General features: G+C 47.8%; 1 protein-coding gene across 1 annotated transcript in view; it reads right to left on the reverse strand.

Moving 5' to 3' along the window:
• Nucleotides 1-4114, reverse strand: part of LOC101953145 (solute carrier organic anion transporter family member 1C1-like) — a 42422-nt gene extending 38308 nt beyond the window's left edge. The window contains exon 1 of the mRNA XM_005296590.5: nucleotides 3804-4114. The gene's annotated coding sequence lies outside the window, so the exon portion shown is untranslated. The remainder of the gene's footprint in view (nucleotides 1-3803) is intronic.
• Between the last annotated feature and the right edge of the window lie 1886 nt (nucleotides 4115-6000).

Below are 6000 nucleotides of genomic sequence, written 5' to 3' on the forward strand. Positions count from 1 at the left end.
TTCAGTCATCAGTGGGAAGTACCAAAGTACCAAGGAATTGATCATGTAGCTGCTGACATGGGTATGCAGCCTATCTCATTGACAGCAGGAGTATCAATTGTGAAAACTACCTATTTTCAGATATACAAGACAGGCACAATAATAATTATGAAGAATGGAAGTCTGTGATTTGGAAGGGGATCAGGATTCTGCATGGCAAAAGGCACTTGGGGAAGGCACAGGTCCACAGAGAGAGGACTTTTCAAAATGCAAATTACCTGAAAATGCCCATCTGCCTGCTCTACCCACCAGCACCTCATTGCCATATGGAAAAGACTCGTTAGCATATGCTAATAGAGTCTGTGCACTCAGGATAGTGTAAGGGAAAATCAGGGACATTTCCAGAGAGGTGCTCAACATTCCAACACACACACATCATGACTGAATCAACTGAAGTACTGGGCACAGAAGGTTCTGCATGGATCCTGGAGGTGATTCCGGACATTGTAATGCCAGTGAGGATAAGAACTCCAAGAAAGATGAGAGATGAAGTTCTAGCTTAATGAGGGCAAGAATGACAGCACTTATCATGGATGTTGCACACAGGGATGTATTTTATGGGTAAAGAACTCATTAGGTCCCTGCTGCCCACATGTATAATTTTCTGCTTCCCTTGTATAAATGCTGAAGTCTTATCCTAAACCAAGACCATTGCTGTCAATGCATATGACAGGCATGTTGAGGGCATGAAGTATTAATGGCATGTTTTGCCATACAGGTCAAATGAAAATTGGGAGAAGCTCAGTGATAGGTTGATTTGGAAACCACTAAAGTTGTGTCTGATAGGGAAGAGCCTTGCCCTAGATCTGCTCTTTTAGGACCTCAGATTAACTAGCACTTTGCTGCTGCATTCCTACCAAAACCTTTTGCTCCATCCAGTCCACCACTCCATACTTAGGGTTACCATACGTCCGGTTTTTCCCGGACATGTCCGGCTTTTCGGCACTCAAACCCCCGTCCGAGGGGAATTGCCAAAAAGCCGAACATGTCCGGGAAAAATACCTTCCGGGCACTTCCCCTCCCGTGGCTGCTCTGCTCCTCCCCTCTCAGACTTCGGCTCTGTTTAAGAGCCAAGCTGCCCGAGCCAGTGCTACCGGCTTCAGGCAGCCCCCCTTGCCTCCGGACCCCGAGCCGCCGGCCCGGTACTTCCCTTCCCGGGCTCCAGCTGCTCTGCTCCTCCCCTCTCAGACTTCGGCTCTGTTTAAGAGCCAAGCTGCCCGAGCCAGCGCTACCGGCTTCGGGCAGCCCCCCTTGCCTCCGGACCCCAGCCGCCGGCGGGGCACTTCTCCTCCCTGGCTCCAGCTGCTCTGCTCCGGCGGCGCAGGGTCTGGAGGCAAGGGGGCTGCCCGAAGCCGGTAGCGCTGGCTCGGGCAGCTTGGCTCTTAAATAGAGCCAAAGTCTGAGTCCGGGGAGGAGCAGAGCAGCTGGAGCCTGGGAGGAGAAGTGCCTGGCCGGGGGCGCAGGGTCCGGAGGCGTAGGGGCTGCCCGAAGTCCAAGTTCTACCGGCTTCATGGTTTGCCGGGCAGCCTCCAGACCCTGCGCCCCCGGCTGGGCGCTTCCCCTCCCGGGCTCCAGCTGTGCTGGGGAAGCGCCGGCCGGGGGCGCAGGGTCTGGAGGCTGCCCGGCAAACCGTAAAGCCGGTAGCGCTCGGGCAGCCCTTTTCGTGTGGCTGGGAGGGAGGAGGGGGAGTTAGGGCGGGGACTTTGGGGAAGGGGCGGGGAAAGGGCGGAGTTGGGGTGGGGGCGGGGGTGGGAAAGGGGCGGGGCTAGGGCCCGTGGAGTGTCCTCTTTTTTTATTTTTGAAATATGGTAACCCTACCATATTACCATGGCACTGTTCCTCTAAGTGCCCATTGCACCCATCCTAGGCTAGTAGGGCACAGCCTGTAGTTTGTTCCCGGGGCAGCTCTATGTTTTTTGCCACCCCAAGCATGCCAGTCAGGCAGCCTTTGGCGGCATACCTGCAGGCGGTCCGCTGGGCACGCGGATTCAGCGGCATTTCTGCGGGTGATCTGCCGGTCCCGCGCCTTCGGTGTACCTGCCACAGAATTGCCGCTGAAACCGCGGGACCGGCGGACCTCCTGCAGGCATGCCGCCGAAGGCTGCCTGACTGCTGCCCTCACAGCGACCAGCAGGCCGCCCCCCGCGGCTTGCCGCCCCAGGCACGCACTTGCTGTGCTGGTTCCTGGAGCCGCCCCTGTTTGTTCCATCTTTCAATCACTGCCCTTCCCTGCTCCCTGAACTCTCTTCAGTTGCGGATTGCCTAATGCCTTTTGCGTATGTGTGCTCCTGTTTGGTTTCTCCTCTAGTCTGTGTCACTGACTCTCTCCTGCACAGAGAGTCACACACTCACCATCAGACACATTGGCTATTCCCTGCCCAGCTCTTCTGTGCCCTCACACAGAAGGTTATCACAGCCGAGCAGCTACCCTATTGAACCCCTCCGTGACCGCCTCAGAGCATGGCTCACCAGGATGTCCTGCAATGACACCATGCCACCATAAGAGTCTAATGCTATTTGTTCTTTGTGTATTGAAATTATTGACATGATGGTTTGTGTTTTTTCAACTAAGGTGTCACTTCTTAGTGTTGTGTATGTAGCCTTAATTTTTCTAGGTTCTTTATATTTCACTCTAACAGCCATTGCTGAGGGTTATCCAGGCCAGTCACCACTGGGCCCTTTCATGAGGCCTAGCCAATTTCCACCATGTTCCTTCTTGCCTGCTCTTTCAATAGAGCCCTTGGAGGCTGTTCCAGTCATAAGGATGTTCACAGGCCTGCTCTGGCAGAGGGAGAAGGATATCGGTGCATTAACTTGCTCCTGCTAACTTAGTCATGCCCTTGCCATGAGTAGAACAGCAGCACGTGTTTGAGATCCTGGTAATCATTTTGGGGCTTCTGAAAAGTCAGGATGACTGACCAACCGCTTAACCATGTCCCTCTTCCGTTGCATTGTTCTGGTCTCCCAGCCCAGGGGTGACTTATCTGAAAACTCCAGGAGTGCCCAGAAAGGCCAAAATTCACATCTGAGCCACCCAAAACCTCCAATTTCAGCAGTACTAGCTTTGGAAAATGTTGGTTTTAATGGCAATTGAAGAGGTGCTAATCATTAACAATTAGATATCAAATCCAATAAGCATTCACAGTTTAGATCATTAATGTATTGTGTGTTCAAGCCTACTCTAGTCTTAATGAGACTTGAGCTGAAAAATGGAGTTCTCTAAAGCAAATGAACTTTGTGCCCTCTTATCTTTTGCTGACGATTAACTGTGTACAATATCTGACTCCTTTAGATAAATATCATTTAAATTGCATGACTGGATTTTCTTCTCTAAATGTTTAGTGCTATATTGCTAAACTAAGGATTCACCTTTAAATGATAACAAACATTAAACTCTATGTAGGCATTTTCCTGCTCTTCCTTGTGAGCCAGTAATATTTTTAGTGAGCAGTGTGTAATAATACGAATCCTGAGAAACTATTGAATCACTTGTGTAAACAAGTTTTTAAAATAAATCAGTGAAAACACCAGCTGTCCACAATCATTGTCCTTTTTAAAAAAAGTATATTTTGGCTTTAGTTATATTGTACCTTTGTATTTTGTGGATTTAAATAGTGTCTTCCATGTTTAAGCAAAACCAACAAACAAATCCAGTGTTACTTAGTGTTAAGTAGTCCCCCCCCCCATAGGTAGCATTTAATCGTTTAAAAAAGGGGGGGGGGGGGAGAAGCTGAGAAAGAAAGAGAGTGAGAAAGAGAACTTACTTGTGTCACTTCTGTGTCAGACCCTTTCTTCTCAGTGCTCCAGAGCTTTCTGCAGGATGCCAGTGTAACGTCACGGCAGGAGGGCTGCCTTCTTTAAAAGGTAGAGGATACTCCACAACATTCCTAAACCTCGGTGTTCTTTTTTACTGTGATTTCAAAACTTTTCCAAAGCCTCTGAGGCAACAGCTTTCCAAAAAAAGGCAGATTTCTTGCAGAGTCACTGATTTGGCATTCTGCCTTCTAGAGCGCTACTGGTACCAGCCTCTCACAGAAAAAAAAACATGTTTTCCTCATTATTTTTTTTACAGAGTAAATGCTAAAGCTGGACTAAAAACCTTTCACACTGAAAATCTGATAGCTGTTTGGTGGCCTGTGTGAAAGGAATTTGAGGGTAAAGGCTCAGTTTCTAAACGAGTGTCCACATCACTTTATAAACACCACAACTTGCATTAATTGATGCCCTTGCTGAGAGTCTCAGTAGAGAAGCCAAGGACTGAAATATCTCTAGGGACTGAACTAACCCTTCACATCTAGAGATCCTGGTACCTGGTACAGCCCCTTTGTGCCACACCCATGGCACAAAGGGGCAGTAAATTTGCCCTAATTGGGAGCTGAAGAAAAGGGAGTGTGCCTAGAAAAGAGGGCATGGCCGTAACTCAGGAAGTTACTGGCTAGCATAACAGTCCCAAGTGAGTGTTAGAGCAGCTCTGAGGCTGCTCTAACTTACTCCAGGGACCAAATTGGGGATGCAGGAAACACAAAGGTGGTCCCCCTTTGTCCTCTCATAGGCACTGTGCTAACTCCAGCTCAGCCAGACACAAGGATGTATCCCATTAATTATAGCTAATATGGCTCTCTCTCACATACACAAAACCCCACACACCTGCCCTGTTTAGAACGTCAGCTCTCAAATCCAGCAGAGCTCATACATTCTTTGAACCAGGTATCAGCATGCTTCTGTTGGGTGGAAGCGTGTGCTATGCAAATACAGATACTGAGCTGGAAGCCATTCTAGCTCTTACTAAAAGACTATCAGGGAAACAAAATTTTAACAAGGCATGCAACAGCCTGGTGCTTACTTTTGTCAGAAGCTAGAGAAAATTGAACCACAAACATTGATTTTATTTCCAATTTAGCAACCATGATTTTTAAATATGCTGTAAATGTAGAATAAAAGGAGTTTTCCTATCCCATAACTTCTATACCCCTACTAAAACACGGTAGCTGGGACAGCGTGCTTTTTAGCAGGGGTAGACAGAGATGTGCTAGCTGCGCTTGTGCACTAGTACACTAGTACACTAGTACACTAACAATATCAGCATAGCTGTGGGTAGCACAGGTGGCAACTTGGGTTAGCCACCGAATATGTACCCAAGGGGTCCGGGAGGGCACATTTTCGGAAAGCTAGCCCAAGCTGCTGCCTGTGCTACACCAGTTACTCTGCTATTTTGAGCGTGCTACCTCTGCTCGAGCTAGCACATCTGTCTACCTGCGCAGGGAAGCACATTCCCAGTTGTAGTGCAGACGACTCCTCAGACACTTCGAATGCTAAGCATAATCAGCCTTCTTCACACTCATAGAACATCACCAGCTGAGAGGTCTGCTAGTGGTTCATTTGACTCAGTAACATATTAAATAGTTTACTTTTTAATCCTGAAATCGAAACGAAATTGTAACCTAAAAGACATTTTAAGCAACTCAATACCACCTCTTATCAGAATCTTCGTAGGTAAGTGCCAATAATCTATTCAGTCATGTTCACAGCTGTAACTGCGTTTTGGTTGGTAATAGACTACATATTATATTATCATGCTTTTACTTATTATATTTGATTATTTGCTTTGCTTGATAGGGTATCATTGTTTTTTTTCCCCTAAAAGATCTGCTCTAGGAATTAGAGTCATAGAGTCATAGACTTTAAGGTCAGAAGGGAACAATATGATCGTCTAGTCTGACCTCCTGCACAACACAGGCCACAGAATCTCACCCACCCACTCCCACAACAAACCCCTAACCTATGTCTGAGCCACTGAAGTCCTCAAATCATGGTTTAAAACAGGGGTAGGCAACCTATGGCACGTGTGCCGAAGGTGGCACACAAGATGATTTTCATTGGCACTCACACTGCCCGGGTCCTGGCTACCAGTCCGGGGGGCTCTGCATTTTAATTTAATTTTAAATTAAGCTTCTTAAACAT

The sequence above is a fragment of the Chrysemys picta genome, chromosome 1 (assembly GCF_011386835.1).
Source record: "Chrysemys picta bellii isolate R12L10 chromosome 1, ASM1138683v2, whole genome shotgun sequence".
Lineage (NCBI taxonomy): Eukaryota > Metazoa > Chordata > Testudines > Emydidae > Chrysemys > Chrysemys picta.